Source organism: Podarcis pityusensis (genome assembly GCF_964106645.2).
Source record: "Podarcis pityusensis genome assembly, chromosome: 9".
NCBI lineage: Eukaryota > Metazoa > Chordata > Lepidosauria > Squamata > Lacertidae > Podarcis > Podarcis pityusensis.
This window is the reverse complement of record NC_138034.1, coordinates 19,870,865-19,895,445: the sequence shown is the minus strand read 5'-3', so window position 1 is coordinate 19,895,445 and position 24,581 is coordinate 19,870,865. Positions and strand designations below refer to the sequence as shown.

Below are 24,581 nucleotides of genomic sequence, written 5' to 3'. Positions count from 1 at the left end.
GGAGGTAGGTCACGCAAAATGTCTCGTTTCCACAGTTCTTACGAGTTTCTGAATGCAGTGTGTTAACCATAAGCTAGGCTGCTACTTCTCCACTGTTAAAAGATAAATCATATGACAAATTATACACTTCAGGGGCTATGCATATGTGAACAATCTCAACTAACTCCTCTTTGATCAAATATTTGGTGTGACAAAACTGATCCAATCCCCCTCTGAATTACTTTGCTGGATTGACACTATAAACTGCACCAGGGCATTTAAAATTCTCTTTCACTCATGTTAAACTATCCTGGTATACAAGGATAAAGGTTAATCATGGCCTGGAAAACCTATAGACCTGTTGAAATTTCAAGCAATAGCCTCAACAATTCTAAGCTGCCAATACCAAGAGATGACTATAACCTCATGCTTTTTGTATTTGCTGGGGGTTATGTTTCTGTATTTGTAGAGATGAAATTGAGGATATTCCACATTGTTTCACAGAACCCATTTTGAAAAGACTGTGTGCGCTGGCCAAATCAGCAAAAAAATTCTGTTGACTGGTGAAAAGAAACGTGTGAACTATAGCCAACTTTACCTTGGTGACCATGAAGGAGAGGCAAACGAAAACCAAGTAGCACACAGTAGACTAATCTGAATGCTGATTGATTAATGGTACTTGAGCTTAACTTCTAACCACCTTTATGGTATATGACAAAACACATTTTCAGAGGGTTCATTTCATTGTGTTTTGGGCTGTAATTGGCTTCTGTCATATCCTGGTTATGGACAAAGGCTTTAACCAGGAGTAGCTAATCTTTTTAGGCCAGTGGGCACATCAGGGCACTTCTGACAAAGTGTCATGGGCACCAGCCACAAAAATGGCTGCAGGGGAGGCATGGCACAACACAAAATGGCAACCACATGACACCATAAAAAGGCGTTGGCATGCCTCCACCAATGGGGGGGAAAGGCACATATATCAGAAATACTATGCTCAGCCAGATACAGAATCTCTTTGCGCCTCTCCTCTGTTCATTCAATCCTTCCACCCAATGAAATGTGGGAGTATTTAAGAGGGAATGTTCCATGTAAAAAGGTAAAGGTACTCCTGACCATTAGGTCCAGTCGCGGACAACTCTGGGGTCACGACGCTCATTTTGCTTTATTGGCCGAGGGAGCCGGCGTACAGCTTCCAGAAGCATGACTAAGCCGCTTCTGGCAAATCAGAGCAGCGCACATAAACGCCGTTTACCTTTCCACCAGAGCGGTACCTATTTATCTACTTGCACTTTGACGTGCATTCAAACTGCTGGGTTGGCAGGAGCAGGGACAGAGCGACGGGAGCTCACCCCATCGCAGGGATTCGAACTGCCGACCTTCTGATCGGCAAGTCCTAGGCTCTGTGGTTTAACCCACAGCCCCACCCTTATGTTCCATGTAGAAGAGGGTAAACAGGAACTGAGCAGGAAGAGAAACAGTATCTTGAATATTTTGAGAAGATGTATAGTGAAACCCTTTGCAGACACTGTGGGAGGTACTGGTGGGCACCCTTAACAAAACAACAACAACAACAATCACATTTGTGCGTTAAAGGCTACTTCACACTTTATATGGCACTGCAGTTATACAAGTGTTGGATCAATATCTGCCACAGTTAATACATCTCTATGTGCCTTAGGTCAGTTTCCTGGTACACAGTCCCCTACATCTTTGGAAAGTGATTTTCCTTCACACATTTCTTACAACATGCACTGATCAAACACCACTACACTTGCAGGAGGAGAAAAAATGTAAAACAACGTTCAGTACAGCTTTTATTATTAAAACACAAAACAACCACAACAGGCATTTTACAGAAGCTTCCAAGCAAGAAACGAAAAGGAGCTCAGTACCTACCGGTAATTTCCAACAGAGGATGAGGCAGAGAGGAAAGAGTGAGACAATATTGGAATGAAACGTGCAGCAGCCCTGTGAGCACTGCAGTAAGTCTGGCTGTCATTAGTAAAACAAGTGCTTTAAAAGACCACAAAGTAAGCATATACAGATAAGTATTATTCCCTAGAAATAAAGCACAGAGCTTCAGGAACTGTCTGCTGCTCATGGCGGGTGGGGGAAGAGGAACACAGCTCTGATTTTCAGAATTCTGCAAGCCCTCCAGCGCTTTAACCACCCGCAGTCTTTAAAAATGCATGTGTGGTCATTTATGGCCACAAGACAAGGGCTCATTTTCTTCTGTCAACACACAAAATATATTTCAAGAGAACTGAAATTTAATCACAAAGATATTTTATCATTTACTTGGGTTTACGTGCTGTTAGAACTGCAGCCAGAAATCACACAGAACAAACCTCAAAGCCTGAAGAAAGCAAGTTTAAAGAACACGTTTCTACTTTAGTGGATGGAGAGATTTAACAGGCATGTTGTTCTTAGAGAGATGCCTTTTAAACTTGCAACTTCTCTTCTGGCTGCAGCATTCTGGCTCCTGCATTTAATTACATTAAATTCCACTAAAAATAAAACAATTTTTCATTGCAGCGTCCTGCTCTTTCTTTGGGGCACAACTTTCTGCATTCTACAAGATTTAAGGCCACAATCCAATGCATAATTTCCCGGGAATAACCTAGCCTTTCCTGGGAATAATTTAAGAATCTCCTGAGTCACCATGCATAGGACTGCACTGCCAATGTTACAGAAATAAGAACATGTTAGAAATAATTACAGCTGCAAGGTTTAATCAGTTAGGTGACCAAACTGATTAAAAATGTTTTGCTCAACCATAAAGATGTCCCTAACTAATAAGGCAGGAAGAGAAGGGATGATATCTCTCGTAAGACCACGCCTGCTGTATTACTTGCCACGGGCAGAATCTTCCCCACTATGATGCTATGTGTTGCATTTTAAGTTGCAAGAGATTTCGACTAAACATCAGGAAATATTTCTGTTCTGACAGTGGAGTGGTCTCCTTCGGTCATCTGTAATAGATGATTTAGCTGAGATTCCTGCATTGCAGGGGGTTGGACTAGATGACCCTCAGAGTCCCTTCCAACTCTACGATTCTATGATTTCTATTTAAGTTATAGTAATTTTTTTTAAGTTTGTGTCTAATTTAGCATATGTAGATATTATGCAAATATGTGCCCTCTTTTCTTTTGTTGACGTGGGAGGCCCCTGAGTTTGGTCTTCAGAGGCAATCAAACAGGAACAGGAAGTACAAGAAAGATAAGAAATGAAGATGCCAAAGCTGTTTTGTCTCTCTGCAGTTAGATCACAGTATGTATGTATAAAATTTATATTTAACTTTCAGTGATCATTTTCAAAAGATATATCACACTTTTCCTATGGTGAAAGCATCCAAACGTATTTCCCTAAGTAAGCTCAGGCAACGCTCAGTCATAAAGTAGAAATCTTAGGTTTAGTCTGTGGTTTCTCCAATGAAAGAAAAATCTCTGGTGCGAAAGATCTCTGCCTAAGGCCGTCAAAAGCTGCTACAAATCAGTTCATGAGACTGGACTAGACATCCCCATGGTCTGACCTGAACCATTATAGAAGTATTCTTTGCAAGGGCTGATTAGATGGGCAGCTGTCACAATTTCAATGTTGTATTTTAATCTTGTTTTAAGTTGTATTTTAATCAATTGTTTTGTATCTGGTGTTGACTGCCCTGAGCCCAATCTTGGCTGGGGAGGGCAGGGTATAAATAAATTTATTATTATCATCATCATCATCATCATATTAGCACAGATACATCTAAGTTCGTTTTCACAAACTGACAACAGGCCTGGTCCTTGCGTATGTTTAGGACCCTCGTTTCAATGAGAGACATTTAAGCACATGTTTAACTCCCACCGAAATCAATGGGATTTAGAAGTGCTTAACTTTTGCTCAGATATGACCTTTGCTTTTCAAAAACCAGCCTCTCTTCTGTAACCAAGTACAAATCCTAATCCTGCTTATATTCAACAAGATTACTGGGAAGAGGAAATGAGCTCCATCACGGTTCCTTTATATTTTTATCCCCAAGTCAACCATAACACAGAGTGTGCGCTTCAGTAGTCAAGGCGCGCTGAGAGGAAGTGCCACTGAATGGCTTGTGCCAAAACAAACAGGCAAAGTCTGGAATTTGCAAAACCAAAAATAGATGCAGCTCAGTTAAACCTTCACAGCTCATCTATTTCTCACTGGCAGAGCACAAAAAAACAAAACCTTAGCAGACTGAAGCAGAAGTCTTCTTTGCAAGGGCTGATTAGATGGGCAGCTGTCACAATTTTATAAGCTGGCATTTTGCTGAAGGTGCAATTGAGAAAAAAGCTGGATGCTGTCTTGGCACAGAAACTGAGACAAATGAGGGGGAGAGGGAAGGGATCATGGAGACAAAAGGGGGGAGGCAAAGCAGACCACAACTTCACTACCCCCCCAACTGAGACAAAAGGCATGGCCCACAGAAGGGACTCTCATAAGTGAAAGACAAGAGAAGTGAAATAGGTAGGCTGGATTTTGGAAAGAAGCATATCTCTCAAACTAAAGCTAGATCAGTTAAGGTTATGCAATCACAGAATTTTTTTTAGTCACCACAAAGCAATACAAATCTCTGAAAAGAGACAAAAACTGAGAGGAGTTGAAGCCATTCAATTAAACAATGTCACAGTCAGCAAAAAAAAAAAAAAAAAAAAAAAAAAAAAGCCATTTATTTTCATGTGCGTTAAAACTCCTTGAAATTGTCTCTGTAGAGCGCACATTTTTTGCAAGGCTCCCAAGAACATTTCTATTACGGCCAATTTTAACAGAACAAAAATATGGGCCGCATTCAGAGATCTTAGCAGGACTTTTAAAATATGCACCAAAGAAACCTTCCCTTTCAAGATAAAGACATGCCCAATGTATTTGAAATTAACTCTGCTCAGCAGATGGTAAACATGAAGATGCTTAGGCCACTTATTTACTAGAGTTCCTTCAACAGGTTTCCCACATTGGTTGTAATGTGTAGCACTATCCTGGGAGACTATTGTCACAAATAGGGGCAACTGTCCTATTTAGTACCACTGCAATATTTTTAATGGATTTTTAAAAAATAAATAAATACAAATTATCTTGAGGCACTGGGTTGGAGCTAGACTAAGGCTAGCTCTTATACACACTTACCTGAAAGTCTTATTATATTGGATTTACGTCTGAGTAGGCCCACATAGGACTAAACTGTAAGTCAGTTGCACTTAAGATCCATTAAAATCCACAGAACTCAAGTCTTTAGGGACCTAAATTGAATTAACTTAATTTGGCTTCAGTTCCTTGCTTTTGGGGGAATGTTAGCATTAATATAACCTCTAACACAGTGTTTTTCAACCTTGGGTACCCAGACATTGCTGGACTACAACTCCCATAATTCCCAAGTATTGGCTAAGCTCAATGAGTGGGCCGTTTTACTCAGCTAGAGCTCCCCCACCCCAAAAAAATACATCTATCAAAAAACACACACATTGAGATACTATTCTAAACAGTAATAATATAAACAACAATAATATAAAGATCATGGCATTAATGTAATCTAGGAAAGCACAACAAACAGTGGAAACCAGATATTACTTGTGTAGGCTTAATTGCTCCATAATATGCTCTCTTGAGAACACTAGTTAATGGAAGAGAAGAAAAAGAAAAAGAATTGCACAGGTTTCTAGATCAAATCTGTAATTAGCAAAGGTAATACTTTTGTACCCGCAAAATGCCCTGAAGCTACTCTCTAGGTTTTCTATTAACATCTCTGATTGCTTCTAATTCTTCTTGAAGTATTCTGAAAGCAACTCTGTAGATAACATCACAAAACCTTTTTTTTTATTAAGCCACAAAGCCCACTACACAGATTAAAAATCACAAAAAAACCTCATAAAATGACACAATCAAAAGATTAATCATAGAATTTCTACATAGAGAAGGCAGGCATCACTGTGAATATGAAACGCCAGCAGCTCTAAACAGACCTCCAAATAAAACAAGGCATGACATGGGAGACGTATGAACTGCCCTCTCTTTTTTTAATATATTTACTGAAATATAATGGGGGGAGGCTATAAAGTTCATTAGAGCATCAGTAGAAGAGGAGGGCGTAACCCTTTTCCTGTGGGCTGTTTTCCCAATCATATTAACCCCACAGCTGCTCTGCCCAAAAACCTACAATTTAAACAGTTAAACAGCCCCTCTTTTCCTACAGCTATACTAAAATTGCAACTGCATTTCAGATTATTATTATTATTATTATTATTAAGAAGTGTGAGATCATTTATAGGTCTTCTACCTCACACCTAAATTTGACCCTCAGACCACAGAATTTATGTTACTCCACTGAGAGCAGGATTAATGGTTAGCGAGTCATTTCCCATCTTTCTGGCAGGAGTCCATAAAGCCCCTTCAATATTGTCATCAGTGTCACTCAAAATAATTAACTCCACCAATATTTCATTTATTTTTTTCTGCATTTGTGATTAACTCCTACACCTGATTTGGTACTTTCACTGGTCTGTAAACACTAGCAAACTGTTTCAAAATAGAGGTGTGTTATTATTTAATTAAGTCCTTCTGTTTATTGGTGTTTTCTTTCATCCCCAGGTCCATTCAGATACTTTAAACAGTCATTGACAAAGCCTATATGCAATAAAAATCTTTCTGAATTTTCCTAAGGGGTTCTGCTTTGCCTTAAACAGATTCAGAGTCAAGTCAATTTTAAGTAAAACATTTGATGCTAATCAGATGGAAATAACTTATGTAACTATGAATACTGTATAACTTAAGCTAAAGATAGCACTTGCCAGTGTCCAAACTCCTCCTCAAGTTTTTTCTTCGTTAACAGATAAATAGAGGTTCCCCAGCCCCCTTCTGATCTACTGGAGTTTTCTATGGAAGGGTCTACTGTATGCAGTCATACACTCCGCACTCAGTCATACTAAAGGTAAAAAAAGGTAAAGGACCCCTGGACGGTTAAGTCCAGTCAAAGGCCGAGGGAGCCAGCGTTTGTCCACATACAGTTTTCCGGGTCATGTGGCCAGCATGACTATGCCACTTCGGAGCACAGAACACCGTGACAGAAACCAGTGCGCACGGAAACGCCGTTTACCGTATTTTTTGCTCTATAAGACTCACTTTTTCCCTCCTAAAAAGTAAGGGGAAATGCGTGTACGTCTTATGGAGCGAATGCAGGCTGCGCAGCTATCCCAGAAGCCAGAACAGCAAGAGGGATCGCTGCTTTCGCTGCGCAGCGATCCCTCTTGCTGTTCTGGCTTCTGGGATTCAGAATATTTTTTTTCTTGTTTTCCTCCTCCACAAACTAGGTGCGTCTTATGGTCTGATGCGTCTTATAGAGCGAAAAATACGGTAATTGAATTAAGACATTTTAAAACAGTGAAGAAACTGGTGTGAATTACAGGCCACCAGTTATCTTCCCACCAGTTATCTACTTTACACAACCACACTAACAACATAGAAACCCACAAAGAAATGCTCACTAGAACAGTGTAATTCAGTTCAATGGGGCCTTGTAGGAATGAAAAGGAATGCTGAATCGCATCCCACAGTACTAGTTTCTCCCTTTAAAAATCCCAACACTGGGATACTGTACAGCCAAAATGTGAATGTACAGCCAGGATAAAGAATTAACTTTGTCCCAAGAACGGTCTGGAGGTATATCATAGAATCACAGAATTGTAGTGTTGGAAGGGACCAATGCAGGAATCCTCTGCCCAACATGGGGCTCACACCCACAAACCTGAGATTAAGGGTTGTGGGTCTCATGTAAGTCTCATGCTCTACCAACTGAGCTGTGTTGGACTATATACAGTGGTACCTCTGGTTACATACGCTTCAGGTTACAGACTCCGCTAACCCAGAAATAGTGCTTCAGGTTAAGAACTTTGCTTCAGGATGAGAACAGAAATCGCGCAGCAGTGGCGTGGCGGCAGCAGGAGGCCCCATTAGCTAAAGTGGTGCTTCAGGTTAAGAACAGTTTCAGGTTAAGTACGGACCTCTGGAACGAATTAAGTACTTAACCTGAGGTACCACTGTACAATGCAGTTATGGCACTGAAGCTTAGCTTGGACATTTCCATTTCCTGAATGGGAGACAGATGCACACGGGATTCTCAGTCTCCTTACGTGAACTGTGCAATACAGTAACATCTCAGACAGAGAAACACAGAGAGAAACACTTCCTCCACATCAGCTCTCCCTTAAATGCTGCATAGCTTTAATAATTATTCATATATTAAGAATAAAACAACTGCAGCATGCTTGATCAATATTCCAATCTAGTAAGAATCCAGATTTAATTACAAATGGCACAAATGCTTTTGCACAGCTATTAGCCTGATCTGCTCTTGGTTGTGCAGCTGCTGCGTACTACCCAACACACATCGGGAGTCTTATTTTAAATCCTGACACATGCATACCAGTAAAATAATCCAGACTCGAGACTTCCTCTGTACTTCCTGAAGCGTATATCAGCACCTTCACAAGAGTGATGCAATGCAGCAAATAGAAATTAGGATCCAAAGGCTCTGAATCTAGAGGTGCAGATCAGCTTTAGCATACAGTGCTTTAAACTGAATACCAGCTATGCCAAATTTATATCAAGCTTTATTAGTTGACATCTGAAACTTCCAAATGGTATTAAGCCAAAACTAGAGCAGAGCTGAAGTTTCTTGGATGAGAGTTATCTGAAAACATTTCAGATTTCTCCCTCTCACACACAGCACATGATTGGGGGGGGGGTGTAAGGTTGGGTGATCTTTTCTGAACACTCTCCATCATATTTTTGTTGGCCACAAATGCAATGCCTGGACAATGGTATGTCTGGAGCACTGGGATACAAAATCTGTATTGCCCAAGCTGCCCACAAAGTTGCTGCTGCTACCACTTGCAATGGCAGTAACAAGGAGAGGAGGATAAATTGGAAAGGAAAGAAAGACTCCACATTTTTTCAGGAAAGGACTTTGATGTACTTCTCCAATTGTGTTTTTCAATAAAATAAACAAATCAGATTTCTGCGTTTAAAAAAGAGGCATTTATGCGTATCTTTGAAACCCATGAGAGACTGGAATGCAGGGGGGCGACTGAATGACTAACTGAATGCACTGTGAAAGCAAATATCTCTTTTCATTGGTGGGAGGGAGAAAGCTTGACTTTCTGGACTATGACAGCACCAGACGTACACTCCCGCCTGCCTCTCCCTGGCTACTACCCACTTCCCAACTCACAAGCTCTAGTCAAATCTGCACATCTCTCTCTCTCTCTCTCTCTCTCCCTCCAAAGTGACACTGTCTTGAGCTTTGAGCTGGATTTGTAATACCAAACAGCTTGGCTCCAGGAAAAGCATAAGCATCAGCAACCAAAGCTTTGCTTTATATCAAGGTGCATTCACATCAACACGGTTGGTGGTGACTGTCATGCGACAGGTTTATCACATGCAAGGATCCATCTCATTTGATTGCCACAGCATCCACATGATAATATTTTATTCATTAAAATATAACAGCCATATCATGTGGATATTGTGATTTTACATTAGAGACACGCTTCTGCAAATCTATCTATATTTAGAGAAGGCTTGGACAACTTTTTCCCCATATGTGGAAGTAGTGTTGCAGTGGCAGAGTATGAGAACCCCTAGAGCAGAGCATTCCAAACTTTGTGTCGCGACACGTTAGTGTGTCGGCTGCAGGGTGCAGGTGTGTCGCGCAAACATTCCCCATGCTCCTCCTGGGGCTGGAAAGGGGTTACTTTAACCTCCAGTTTGCTAGTAAAACTGAATTACTGTGTCACAAAATGATGCATGTCTTAAAAGTGTGTCACCAACATGAAAAGTTTGGAAAGCTTTGCTCTAGAATACTTATGATATGTTCTACTTTATCAAGACAAATCATAAGCTTTGGCTGGTGCAAGATGCAGGTAGTCAGCTAATGAAAATATTAACTACAGGAAATGAATTGCATCTGTGCTTCTCAGGTTTGGGACCTGGTTACCATAGAAATTGAGTGGCAGATGGCAAACAGACCATGCACCATCACAGGAATTAAAAGTGGTCACGTTAGGCCAAGGGACAATGATTTTTATCGTGTATTTTGAGTTTCTATCTTGTATTTTTGTGTTTGTGTGAACTGCCTTAAGATCTTTGGATGAAGGGTTGCATACAAATTTTGTAAATAAATAAATGTCACCTAATAATTTTAGTTCTAAAAAAAGCTATTGAGATAGGCTTATATAGGTGGGCAGAAGTCAGATCCCTTTTACTTACTGTATGTATTGATTATCATACATATGTACTGATTGTCATACATGTCTGATTTATATGTACACACATAAATGTCACTGGAAATTACAAAATGATTGTCAGAAGAAGACCATGATTACAGTACATCTGCTTTAATAATAATAATAATAATAATAATAATAATATTAATAATTTATTATTTATAGCCCGCCCATCTGGCTGGGTTTCCCCAGCCACTCTGGGCGGCTTCCAACAGTGGTCTGTTAAACAAGCTTTGACTGTTTCTGAATCTTTACTCAACTGTAATATGCCCCACTGTGTTATTTGCCAATGCATCCATGCTTCAAGGCCTTTCATGAAAATCTAGATACATCCTGTACATTTCTTAAGTATGGGTACTAGTAGATCAGTAACCTTCGAGTCTTCTACTTTCCTGCGTCATTTGAGAAAATAAGCATCTGAGTGGACCAGAGGCTGTAAAACCTCCCTTGTTTCTTCCTTCTTAATTGAAATCGAAGTCATCTGGTGGACTGTTAACTTCTAATCGTTCCTGAGACCAAGCTTGTTCAGTGATGTAACAGCTTAAACATGGAAAGAAAGAAATAGATGTCACCTAGATGTACCTAGATGTGCCTTCTGATTTCTTGTGGAAATATGCTGGCTCAATTCTTTTTAAGCTTGCAGTTTTAAAAACCAACTTCACTTTCCTTTGCTGTTCTTACTATTGCTTCCCTTGTTGCCTTTCTATTTAAAAAGAGTTTTACTACTTTGACCTTCAACTTGGTTTTTTGTTTTTTGTTATTGCTTACCTACTGCATGGTTCAATGTATAAATTGTTCTTGGATAGATACATTAGAAAACCTGCTATCATACTCTTTTCCTGGATGCTGCAGGAGCCAGAGAGAGAACGGTTGTGTCAAATGGTTACTGGACTGGAGGCTATTGAAACTTTTATTTTGACAACACAGCAGAGTCGCCAAAAAGAACCAGGAAACAGACCCCAGACTCTTATGGGCTCTTGCGCAATAATTTTAAGAACATGGACTGATGTAACACAGAATTGCACATTACAGTGCAGCTGTATACTTTTCTACTAAAAACCAAGCCTCATTGTGTTACCACAAGTGTGTATGCAGGATTACAGCTCAAGTCCGCAGACAATCTGTGATTTTCAATGTCCATTAATGTCAATGGTCTAGTCTCAGTAGGACTTCGCTCGATATCAGCAGGTAACATTTGTGCCAAAACAAAATGATAGGTATTGACACAGATGGTGTAGTTGTAGTGCATGAGCTAAAGAAACCTCAGCCATTAAAGAGAGCTTTTAATATAGTATAATGTACTCAAATTAACCTTAAGACTTATATAATTAAGGATTCCCATTTGAATAACTACCTTCAAGTCAAATTTATTTCTCTCAGTTGTACAGAATACTTATACCAAAGTGGATACTATACAAACAACATAAAGAGAAAGAATGCTTACATTTTAGTAAACATCACTGGTGTTTACACAGCATCTCTGTTCCATCAATTCAATTTTAAGTAACCCCTTACATGCCATGTGAGAAATGCAGAACACAAGATGCCTGCAAAATATCACATTTTATGGAAGGAAAGATCAGCTAAGAAGTGAAAGTCAACTCGACCATCAATAATGAACTGAGCTATGAACACGCAACATGAGGAGCAGGCACCCAGGTACCAACTGCATTGCAAGGCTTATGAACAGGGATATAACAACTTTGGAACAAGTTGCTCCATCCCTAGCTCTGTTCTAGCAGAGGGGTAGTCAGAAGCTCAACAAACTACCATGGCTTCCCTTTAGGAATCTGTTACTCAGGAATTCATTACACTTGTTCAAAAGTTTTCATAACACCATAGCACCCTCTTATTCCAAGTAAATGAGTCTGGAATTCAGCTGCTGAATTCCAGGGGACATCTGGTCAGCAGCAAATGCACAGAATTCAGTTCTGCTGAATTCAGTAGGTTGCTGCACAATACAAATTTAGACCTCTAGTGCAGTCTTCCTCAATCCAGTGCCCGCCTACCTCCATCCATCCCAACCAGTGTAGTCAATGGTCTGCGGTTATGGGGAGATGCAGTCAACAACTTCTGGAAGAAACTAGTTTTGAAAAGGTTGCTCTAGTGCAAGGATGTCCTGAATTGACCCCACTTACTGTCAAGCATGTATTCCAGATCTGGGAATTAACAAATCTAAGACAACTGCCAATGAGCCATGAAGAATTTTAACGGAGTATTACAATGACAAGTCAGCATTATTAAGCAGAAGATGAAATCTTAAGCACACTTACTAAGTCCTACTGTACTCAAACATCTCAGACAGTCCATTGACTTCCTATATATCTTCAGAATACTGCCTAGGACAAACAAGGCAACTATCTTAATAAGATAAAATACAAATAAAATAAAATACATTAACACTGTCTTGGAAATGGACAACACAGCAGAACACGGGTCCTGATAAATGTCCAGGTTCAAGATCAGTGGAGGGAGTGAAGCAGCAACGATACCAAGACTTGTCAAGTGGCCAAGGCTGAGTTGTGACAGCAGCAGGAGAAAAGAAGTTGCAAAGGCAGCAGCACAGTTGAGACAAACAGGAATGCTGAGGGGGAAGCAGATTCCAGTAGTGATGGGGGAAGAGAAAAGAGAAAACCACACAATGAAGTCATGTAAAATTGTTCAGAGAGAAGTTTGATTACAGTGCAATCCTATCTGTTTCTACGCAGAGACTTACTTCTAGGTAAGCACATAGGGGGTTGCAACCCGAATGTTTGTCCCTGGCATGTGTAGCAAACAGCATTTTAGACAGCAATTCTCTGCATATGTATCTGATAGTATCTCCCATTGAACACAGCCCGACTTATTTCTGAGAAAATATGCTTAGGATTGCACTGCACACGTAGCAAATTCTAACATGATCAAACTAAGCCACCACAGATTTAGGCAATACACCATGATAAAACACCATTTCAAGATAAAACAAATAATATTCAGCTCTAAATTAGATTTGTCGTCCACCAGAACCTGACCATTCAATATAAGTGAACTCAGCAAAGCCAATATTCCTTAGCACAGGTAAAAATTAAAAGGTAATGAAGCACCTCAAAATTTAGAAAACAGAAGAAAGAATCTTAAGTTCCAATTCATGATGCAAATTTATTTCCAGTTTGAATATGTCTATTATGCAGCCACATTACTGGCTATGGCGCTAAAGTGAAAACAATCTGCTTTTTAATTAGCAAGTTCCCATCGTTCCACAGGCTTAAATTAAAGCTCTAAAGTGTATCCCATCAGGCACATCAATGTGTATTAGATTTCAAACATGCCTTTTCATTACATTATTTTAAATATCTCATTAAACAACAATAAGCTGATAAAACATTCTGAAGCCACATGCATGATTCAAGGCCTAGAAGAAACCAACCCACTTACATGGCTCAATTAACTAATAATGAAGTCTAGCAGATAATTTTTACCATTTAAAAATATGCCATAATTTATTTTTATATGCCATTATTTTTACCATTTTTAAATACAGTAAATATAATTTTTATCATTTTTTAAAGACGGGATTTAAATGTGGGAGGAGGGCAGAGAGAAGAAAAGCCATGGTTCATCCGCAGCGGTACAACCGAATGCCTTCATCTGCCCCAGACGCCACAAAACATGTCTCTCAATTGACAAAGACTCCCCCCCCCCCAAATGTTACACTAGTGGCCAGGCCTAAAAAGTGGAGTGGGGAAAGGCATTATAAATCAATGCAAAAAAAGCAACACTCACTGAAATATAACTTTGTTTCAAGTTTGTTTTTTTTGTTATTACTAAAAATGCTACAATCCTGCATGTTTCTCTTTCAACTGATGCCTTTGCATTAATTGTCTGAACACTGAAGAAGTCCAATGCTTGTTTACTCAACATTCTGGTAGAATATTGACTGAACATATGCCGGGGACCTTTTCCTTTCTCTTTCCTGATGAATGAAATCTGAAAACAACCTTGACTACAGTTCTAGATCTGTGATCTTTTAAATAAAGCGGGGGACGCCTACAACATCTTCTAGAAGTCACTTCCTTCCACAGCTGCCTTGCTGTTTAAATCTCACTCTACATAGCCACAATCCTCTGGCATGTCAAAGGGGTTCCAAGAACCACAGTAGGGCAATTCCTTTATTGGGACCAACCAAAATGTTTCGCTAGTCTTAACAAAAGTGTCGTCCGACTGTGGATTTGGGGATTTTCACTTTATGGATCAACACAGCTGCCTTTGCATTTTCTGTACCTTGGAGAAAGGAATTAAAAGTGCCTGGAAAACCAACAAACTACCAGGACTTTAGCTACGCAACAATGGCATTCTGCTTCCCCTTGTTTGAAAATTAGCCATCTTTCGTTCCTTCACACAACAGAGGCACTGCTTCAACCAGGTACTTAACGGTGCAGGCTTATGGCACAAATTTGCATATGCTAATTTTTTACGTCTAGAATGTTGTATAGATGATACTGCACTTGGCCCTGCAAAGTTTTATATGCAAAGTTTGATTAAAAAGGGAAGGAAAGGAATATGGATATAACATTTACAGTATGTTATGGTTTAAGAGAAAATTACATGAAAATGTTCTGTAGATGGTACCTAACACCTAGCAGACTGGCAAAAATGTATAAATCAAAATTTAATAAGTGCTGGAAATGTAAAGAAAAAGAAGGTACCTTTTTCATATGTGGTGGTCTTGTGGTAAGGTTAAAGCTTACTGGGAAATAATATATAATGAATTGAAAAAGATGTTTAAGATAACGTTTGTAAAAAGAAACCAGAAGCTTTTCTCTTGGGAATTATGGGATCAGAACTACCAAAGCAGCACAGAAATTTATTTATGTATGCAACTACAGCTGCAATGATGTTATTTGCCCAAATATGGAAAGAAGTCCCGACAAGAGAAGAATGGCTACAAAAATTAATGGAGTATGCAGAAATGGCAAAACTTACCAGAAAATTCAAGACAATAAACTCTTTAGAAAGGAATGGAAGTGTTTTATTGATTATTTTAAAAACCTGCAGTTTCAAAAATGTATATGAAATAGATATGACAATAGAAGAACTAAAGAATATGTTAATATAATTTGGAGTATGCAGGAAATGATGAAAATAAATGCAAAGAACCGCAGAAAGAGGGGGAAGGGAGCTGAAGTTTGAAATGTCAGAATGTTTGTTGAATAATTGTAGTAATGTATAAAAAAAATATAAAAAGGGGAGGGGAAGGAGCCAGTATATGGGGGCTCCAGCAATGAAGGTCGCCTGCCTCCACCACCTCATCTGTTCATCCAAACCCATGTCCTCAGAAGCAGGCTCCCTACAGCCTTGCATCGGATATGCATCAGATCCTCTGACAGCTCATCGCATTGCAACCACGCGTCTCCCTCGGGGTGTCCCTAAGGATGCGGCATCACAGTCCCCGGAGGAAAGGAGGAGACCCCACCGAAGCATCCGAGAGAAGAGCAATGCTCATAGCGCATAACGGAGACAATGTGCATGCCCACGGCGAGTGCAGCACTCGGCTTCCTTAGGCCCTGGGAGGAGAGACGCAGGCACCGCAGCCTGGCAAAAGGTTGGGGGAAGGACGGGGCCGGGGATGCCAGCAAGGGACACGCAGCAAGGGCCAAACCAGGGCGTGGAGCAGCTCCATGCACAAAGACGACCCCAGGCAGCCCCCCACCTCCGACCCTCGCCTTCGCCTCCCTTCCCTTGCATTTATTTTTTTGCATTTCCCTTCCTGCCCAGCTCGCCCCCGATTCCCCTCCCTCGACTTCTCCTCTGCCGCCGATCCCACCATCCGCAGGCACCGCCGCCCAGAAATATCCCGAGTCCAATGCGGATCCCGCATTCGGAGTCCAATGCGGATTGGGGGGTGCCCTTCCCCACCCCCGCGCAGGCACACACCGGAGTTTGCTCCTTGCAACTCGAGATCGGCTGCAGAAGCAGCAGCAACGCACGGAAGGCATTTCGTGCCCGCAACTTCTCCTGGACCCCGGGGCGAGCCGGGGGTCCGTGCCCAACGCCGCCCCCCGAACCACCTCTTGCCGGAGCAGGACCCTCCGCCCCCGTCCGCTGCCGCCTTCCCGATCCAGCCGCGCTGCTGCAGATGTGGCAGCTGGCAGGGGCAAGATGCGCCGCCTCCCTGTGTCTCCCCGCCGCCTCCGGAGGGCGAAGCGCCGCGCGGAAAGGGGCGAGGAGTCGCCCGCCCAGACTTACCCGCTCGGCCGCCGCCGCCGCTGCTCCTCCTCCGGCCGGTCCCCGCCGCTCTTCGGAGCCCAGCTGCGGGATGCAGCCTGCCTGCCCGCCCGCCCGCCTGCCTTCCGGAAACGCTTTCCCAGCCTGCTGCGCTTTCCCCAGGAAACAATCCCGGCCTCTGGCGGCGGCCGCTGCTGCCTCTTCTGCTGCTGCTGCTGCTGCTGTGGCGGCGGCGGCTCCTCCTCCTTCAAGGCCGCCTTCAGGGAGAGGGCGACGTCCTCTGGCCGAGGCCGGGCCTTGCAAGGGGGCGGCGGCGCCTCCCCTCCATTCCCGCCTTGGCGCTTCCAGGGAAGCGGGCGAGGCCTGGAGGCCGGGAACCGCCTCAGGTGGTCGTGGCGGCCGAGCGCGGCCCTCGCGCCCTAACGCGGCGCTGAGGAGAAGCGAGGGATGGAGGAGGGGTCGCCTGGCGCCCCTTCCTCCGAAGATCCCAAGGCGGTTCACAACATAAACATATGAAATAAGACTTTATTTTCTTTAATATATAATTGGTATTAAATCGTCCGTTTTACAATTTAGAATATTCATTTAAACAATCTTAAAATACCAGTGACTTCCCTTCCCTTTCCACGGTCCATTTTTTCAGAACATAAATCCCTGCATATTTTAAATATTTAAAGCTTTCAGTATTCCATTATTGCATCCATCAAAACTTACACTGTTGAATTTATCTTAATGTTGCCCACGTTTTCAAGTGTACACAATCTCCCCCACCCCCATATATTCAATAAACATTTTTCAGTCTTCTCTATACCTATGTTCTTGTTCTCTTATCCAATGTTAAGTCTGCAAGCTGTGCATTGAAGCTGTGCTTCAGTTTAAGCTGCCATTCTTCTTTGGTTGTGACGTCGCTCGTTTTCCAGTTTGGGGCCAACAAAACACAGGCGCCGTAGTGGCATACATAAATTACCCTTTTTAACACCTGGGAATTTCCATCTGAATTATCCCCAACAAAAAGGACGGGCTATTTTTTTTTGAAAAGTGCTTTTAAACTCCCCCCCCCCCCCAATTCATTATGGATTATTTTCCAATACTCTTTTACTGGTCCCCACCACATGAAAGAACATTCCTCAGCCTCATTGCATCGCCAACACTTATATGATTCAGTCTTATACACCTTAGCAAGCCTACTCGGAGTTAAAGACCATCTATAAATCATTTTCAAGTAGTTCTCCTGCAAAGAATAGCATGCTGTAAACTTCAGATCTGAAATAAAGTTGTTGGTTTTTAAAAAAGAAAGACACAGAATAGCGGGGCCTTGTGGGAATTGCAGGTGTCAGGATTTAAGGTCTCAAGAAATTGCCAGTGCAGGATTCAACCCTGTGGAAGCCCCTAGGCAGTCAACATTGAGAGGGAGGGTGGGCCCTGGCAAATTACCTCCTAATACTTTTATTTTATTTTGTATGGCTTTATCCAGCCTTGGAAAAGTAAAGGGAAGGTGCTGAAAAGCAGCGACGGGCCGCCATGATGGAATCTACACACACATAAAAAACGCTGTGGAAATGCTTTATTTTTAAACGTTTTGAAAAATACGTTGAATTTTGCCTAGCTTGCTGTCACCGTCTTGGTGACACATTTGCGTATTGCACTTTACAACACATTTAAAACGTTTTATTCGCAGCTGGGTAGCCGAGTCCCAGATCTGCCATCTCCTTGGCAGCCCCTCTGCCAAATGCTGCTTCTATGGGGCCTTTTGGCGAATGGCTGGTCTGCCCCTTTGTTTGTCCCCTTTGCAGATCTTTGTTCCCTCCTCGTTCCCAATGTAGATCTTCACCTATCCCTTTTTCCGTCCTGGGAGGACGCCATTTTATGGTTCGCCTCAGGTGCCAAAATGGCCTGGGCACCTGCTAGAAAGACAGTGTCCTTTCTACAATCCTTTAGGGCTATGAACCAAATGTAAAAATCCAAAGGCTGAATTTTTTTTTTATTGTTAAAGTCGTCTGCCCGTAACATGAAGGAAAATATAATACAAAGCAGTTTGTTCTTTACATTAAAACGGGAGTCTTTAAGGGTCTTGGCTAAAACAGTAAAAAAAATTCTCTTATAGATTTCTCCTTGGGATAGGTCTTCAGCTTTTCTTTACGGACACTCAATTGTTTCTGTTTATTGTTATTTGCATGTTATAAGTTATATAGTATCACGTAACTAGGTTTGGACATTCTGGGAGGGAAACCAATTTTACATATATATATATATATATATATATATGTGTGTGTGTGTGTGTGTGTGTAAAAGGTCATCCTGTTACCTGTGGTACTTTTCTTAACACAACCAACAGTCATGTAACCCAGAATACACATTGGTTGATATTATTTTAAATTTATTAATAAGGCAACCAAAGGCAGGTTTCACCAAACAGAAAGCTATAAACATGATATTACAGAGTACAGCTTCTGTTTATTTTCTTCTATAGCTCTCCCATATGCCTTATTTCCATTGCTGTTCAACTAACAACTTTTCCTCTTCATGACAGAAACTTAAAGCATCTTCATGTGAACCACTATGCCATCCACTTTGTAGCTCTTCTACTGCTTCTTCATCATCATCATCATCATTATTATTATTATATAATTATTTATTGAATTTATATACTGCCCTATACCCAGAGGTCTCAGGGTGGTTGACAGATCTCAGGGCTGTTACCTCATGTAATAATGAGGTTATAGATCCTTTCAAAACACCAGAGAATATTTAGAAAACCATGCATAGTGAAATGCTCTTGGTCTTGAAATCGTAACTTTCTTATATAGGGGCCCCGCACTGTGCAACCAACTCAAATTTTAGCACATCTGATGGAGAATGTACTTTCGATATAAAATTCCCTATACATTCAGCTTTTCCTGTCATTCAAGTTTACAATCCTAGTAGCTGCCCTTAGAGTTTTCATCTGATACATTCCCATGTCCTGCCCCTGTGCATGTCTGTATATATTAATATAAAGAAACACATTTAGGATTGTTAGCAGAGGGGCCAACACAAGGAATGTGCTAATCTTGAAGGTGGTGTCACAAGACCAAAAGGGTGCTAGGCTGTTGCAGCAAAAACAAGGGTCTTGTACAGATGGGTAGCCGTGTTGGTCTGCCATAGTCGAAGTAAAAAATTCTTTCCTGTAGCACCTTAAAGACCAACTAAGTTAGTTCTTGGTATAAGCTTTCGTGTGCATGCACAGTGTATCTGAAGAAGTGTGCATGCACACGAAAGCTTATACCAAGAACTAACTTAGTTGGTCTTTAAGGTGCTACAGGAAAGGGTCTTGTAGTACCTTAAGATCAGCAAATGTCATAATAAATTTGTTAGTCTTTAAGATGCCACAAAATGCTTTAGTTCCTTTTAGGAGAGTTGTCCAAGATTTAAACTTTTTAGGAGAAAACTCTGTTTCCAAAGTGTCCTTGTCAAGCTATCACCCTCTCTGCACTATTTCAACTTCTAATCCGTTGGAGGTTGGTCACTAGGGTAAGGTACAGCAGAGCCCTAACAATATTTTTTGTTTATATATAATTTTTATTAAATTTTCTGTTTTGCAATTTAAAATACTCATTTTACATCTTTAAAATATCAATGACTTCCATTCTTCTTTCCATGGTTCATTTTACATATCATAAATCCCTACATATTTTACAAAAACTATACCATTATTGCGTCCTTCAAAACTTATTTACACTGTTTACTTTATCTTAATGCTGCCAGTGTTTGCAGTTGTACACAATTATTTCCCCCCATATATTCAATAAACGTTTTCCAATCTTCTTTAAAGGTACCGTATTTTTCGCTCTATAGGACGCACCAGACCACAAGACGCACCTAGTTTTTGGAGGAGGAAAACAAGAAAAAAAATATATTCTGAATCTCAGAAGCCAGAACAGCAAGAGGGATCGCTGCGCAGTGAAAGCAGAAATCCCTCTTGCTGTTCTGGCATCTGGGATAGCTGCGCAGCCTGCATTCGCTCCATAAGACGCACACACATTTCCCCTTACTTTTTAGGAGGGAAAAAAGTGAGTCTTATAGAGCAAAAAATATGGTATGTTCTTCTTGTTCTCTTATTCTTTATGTTAAGTCTGCAAGTTGTGCATATTCTGTCAACTTATGTATATCATTTCCCATAATGCTTTTAGAAACTTACAGGTTCACCACAAAAAGTGCCTTCCTTTTGCTTACATTTCCAGTAGATATTTGCACTTGTCTTATACATTTTTGCAAGCTTACTAGGAGTCAAATACTACCGGTACATCATTTTCATATAATTTTCTTTCAGCGTACAACATGCTGAATGTGATGGCCTGGGATTCGGACTCAGAGGCTGAACCTGAGGAATCCCAGCCTGCACAGGAGTCCCCGCCTCCAGAACCAGCTGAGCCGGGGCTGGGGCCTGAGCCTGAAGGGTCCTCACCTGTGCTGGATCCTCAGGTGCAGGCACCAGCTGAGTCTGCTCTGGGCCCTGAGGTGATGGAGGACCCATTGCCTGCAGGTGCTCCACTCTCAGCCCCGTCAGGGGAAGAGGAGGTTGCCTCTGGGCCCGGTAACCCTCCAGCCTCTCCTGAGCTGCAGAGGCTCAGGGCAGAGAGATGGAGGGAACTAAGTTCCTACAGGAGGGGTGCTCGCCTCCAGGCCAGGAGAGGCAAGTCACCTCTGGACCGGGGCTGCCCTATGCCTCGGGGTAGATAAAAGCCAGTCAGCCCCAGTCCCAGGTTGCGGAAGCAATGTTGTTGCTAGCCTGTTCCTGTCCTGCTCTTCTGCCAGAGTTCCTGACCCCACCCAACTCCCCACCTTGGACGCAGCTACAGCTTTGATGGACAGTCTCCATACCACACCATCGACCTCAGACTGGACTCGGACCTCGCCTCTTGGTCAGCCCCCGGGACCAGCACACTGAGAATTTCACCACCGCCCAAGCCTCCCTTACCTGGATTGTGTAGCGGTGCCTGGCAGCAGCAATGGCAGATTCTGGTGAGATCTCACTGAGCTCTTGCAAGATCTTACAGAGCTCATGAGATCTTGTGAGATTTCAGGAAGATCTCACAAGATCTTGCTAGCCTAATACTGCTATTAAACCACCTAGATTTAGTAGTATTATGCATAGGGTTTCCATGTTGGCTTGTAGCTAGCACTGTTGGCAGGGTAAGGCCCTGGCACTTACATGACCTCCCACTACTGACATGGCTGGTGCTGGCAGAGTTGAGTAAGGTTAGCGCAGTGCAAACTGGTGCTCAACCTCACCTCCTTCCTCCTCTACCTTCTTGTAAGCCACAGTGATGTCAGCGTTGGGAGACATGCTAAGTGCCTCCCCCCACCAAATGCTACTGGTTGTGGGTGACCTATGATTTTAAAAGATTCCACCTTCTGCCCAAGTAGTGTTTTCATGCGGCCATTGTGCTTTTAACAGCAGCTCGACATGCAGACATAGGGTGATATTCAATCAAATAATTGCATGAGTGGACCACAATGGGACTTTCCTCCCTCTCTTCCCCCTGTGATCTGCCTAAATCCTTTGTACGGGTTCCCCCAAACCCAGATTCAGGGACAGTGCAGGGTTGGAAGAGAGGAAGGAAAGTCCCATTGCAGAAGTGGAAGTTGCTCTGCTCATGAACTTATTCCACCAAATACTGCCTATAATCCTGATCTCAAAGGTTGTCTCAAAGGTTGATCTCCATGGTCCCTGCCAACTCTTCAACCCTAGCGTAGCTGGGTTCACAAGGGACAAGGAGCAGGTTTAGGAGCCATTGCATACACACCATGGCCATTAATGAATATGAGTACCTGGCCCCCACCAACAGGGATATCTGAAAAGGAAAAGATCTCATTCAGAAGTAGCCTTAGATTGCAGTCATATGTACGTTAACCTAGGAATAAGCCCCACTGAACACAGCAGGATCCTGGATAAGGGGAATATGTTGCCACCCAGGGGTGAACAAGTATCACCAGATTACCTAGACCAGGGGAAGGGAAGCTTTTGAGTTTGGTGGGCCAGATCCATGGGCGTAGCCAGGATTTTTGTTGGGGGGAGGAGGCCTTTTGTGTGTGGGGGGGGGGGTCAGAACCTGCTTGCTATGTATTTTTATTGATGGGGGCTGCCTCTCCCTGCCCCCCATGGCCAGATTTTTCCCCCCTAGACCCCAGGCCAACTTTGATAGGAGGGTAGGACGAGGCAGAAAAGGGATTTAAGTGGTCTCCCAAGACCAGGGGTCGGCAAACTTTTTCAGCAGATGGCTGGTCCACTGTCCCTCAAACCTTGTGGGGGGCTGGACTATATTTTGAAGGGGGGGAGAACGAATTCCCATGTCCCACAAATAACCCAGAGATACATTTTAAATAAAAGCACACATTCTACTCATGTAAAAACACCAGGCAGGCCCCGCAAATAACCCAGAGATGCATTTTAAGTAAAAGGACATTCTACTCATGTAAAAACATGCTGATTGGGCGGGATTTAGAAAGCAATTGGGCTGGATCCGGCCCCCAGGCCTTAGTTTACCTACCCAATTTTCAAGTGATCCATGGGGGGCGGGGGGAAAAGGATTGGAAACCACTGGCTTAGAGAGTACAGTGGTACCTCGGGTTACAGACACTTCAGGTTACAGACGCTTCAGGTTACAGACTCCGCTAACCCAGAAATAGTACCTCGGGTTAAGAACTTTGCTTCAGGATGAGAACAGAAATTGCGTGGCAGCGGCACGATGGCAGCGGGAGGCCCCATTAGCTAAAGTGGTGCTTCAGGTTAAGAACAGTTTCAGGTTAAGAATGGACCTCCAGAACAAATTAAGTTCTTAACTCGAGGTACCACTGTATTTTCCCCTCTCCATTTTCTCTACTAGGTTCTCAAAGCCAGTGTGTTCTCTATTTTTATTGTATCCTTGTTCTTTCTTATTCAAGTACCGGTAGGTTCTTATCTGTAGAAACTGACACTTACTGCTTGTTCATGCCTTTGTATTTGGGATTCTCCACCAGGTATTTAAACCTCATTTTTTCCACTTTAAAAAAATTAGCTAATTTGACCTCATGGTCGAATCTTTCATCTGATAATACAGATGCTACTAGGAATATATCCAGCGCTAATTAGTTTTTAAATTTCTCCCACACTGTTAAACAAGCATTGATAATTTGGTTTGATCCATTATAGCATTTCCCCCCTTCCTTTCTTTGGTACCCACAATTATCTCAAGTCTGTTTTTATTCTTTCCCCTGACCTAAAATAAACATATTTGTATTCAAACCAATGTAGAAATGACTGGTGCATTCATGCTTCAATAGCTGGGACACCCAATCCCTCTTCTTTCCATTCCTTAAAACCTTTTTTCTTTAGTGATTCTGCTTTTCCAGAATCCTAAATAAACTGGTTTATTATCTGCCGTTTCCTCAACATTTGCTCTGGTATATGAATCATTAGATTTTGGAAGAAAAAATTCAAACTGGGAATCACACTCATGATAACAGCATTTATTTTCCCTAGTAAGGATCATTTAAGATTAGTAACAGCAAGAATCCCTGCAGCAGTGTGTCAGATATGTGTTACCGACATCAGAATGCTTGCTTTTTTAAAAAAGCAAGCAGACATGGAAATTGAAATAAGGATGGAGCTGAACAAAGTTCTAAAGTGTGAGGAAAGGTCCTTTTGTCTACCCTAAGTAACTTCAGCAACACATGAGAACAAGGCCTGTGAGGCTTGAAATAACTACCGTTTCTGAACAATGTCAATTCTGCCAAGTCATGTTTTAGTGAAAAAGGCAAAACAGCAAAAAGCAATGCTTTTTTCATCGGGACTGAAGGCAACGTTGCAATTTAAACAGCAATAAAACGACCTGCAGTTCACCAGATTCACTGGAGAAAAAGAAATGCAAAAATTTAGACAGATCACGCTTTTACTCATGGATGAGATCAAAGCCCCACCCTCTTGAATTTCCGCTCGTCACACACCTGTTAAAAGAAGCAGGATCCCTGCAAAGCAAAATAAACCTTTTATCCCCAAGGAATAGCAAGCCGAATTTGCAACAGCGACTTGGCAGGGCTTGCTAGGCGTCCGGGGAAACAAGCAAAAAAGAAATGTATTATTTGCCA

At 42.0% G+C, this 24,581-nt stretch overlaps 1 protein-coding gene across 1 annotated transcript in view; it reads right to left on the bottom strand.

Moving 5' to 3' along the window:
- Positions 1-16,722, bottom strand: part of APBB2 (amyloid beta precursor protein binding family B member 2) — a 167,327-nt gene extending 150,605 nt beyond the window's left edge. The window contains exon 1 of the mRNA XM_081019951.1: positions 16,497-16,722. The gene's annotated coding sequence lies outside the window, so the exon portion shown is untranslated. The remainder of the gene's footprint in view (positions 1-16,496) is intronic.
- Positions 16,723-24,581: the final 7,859 nt, after the last annotated feature.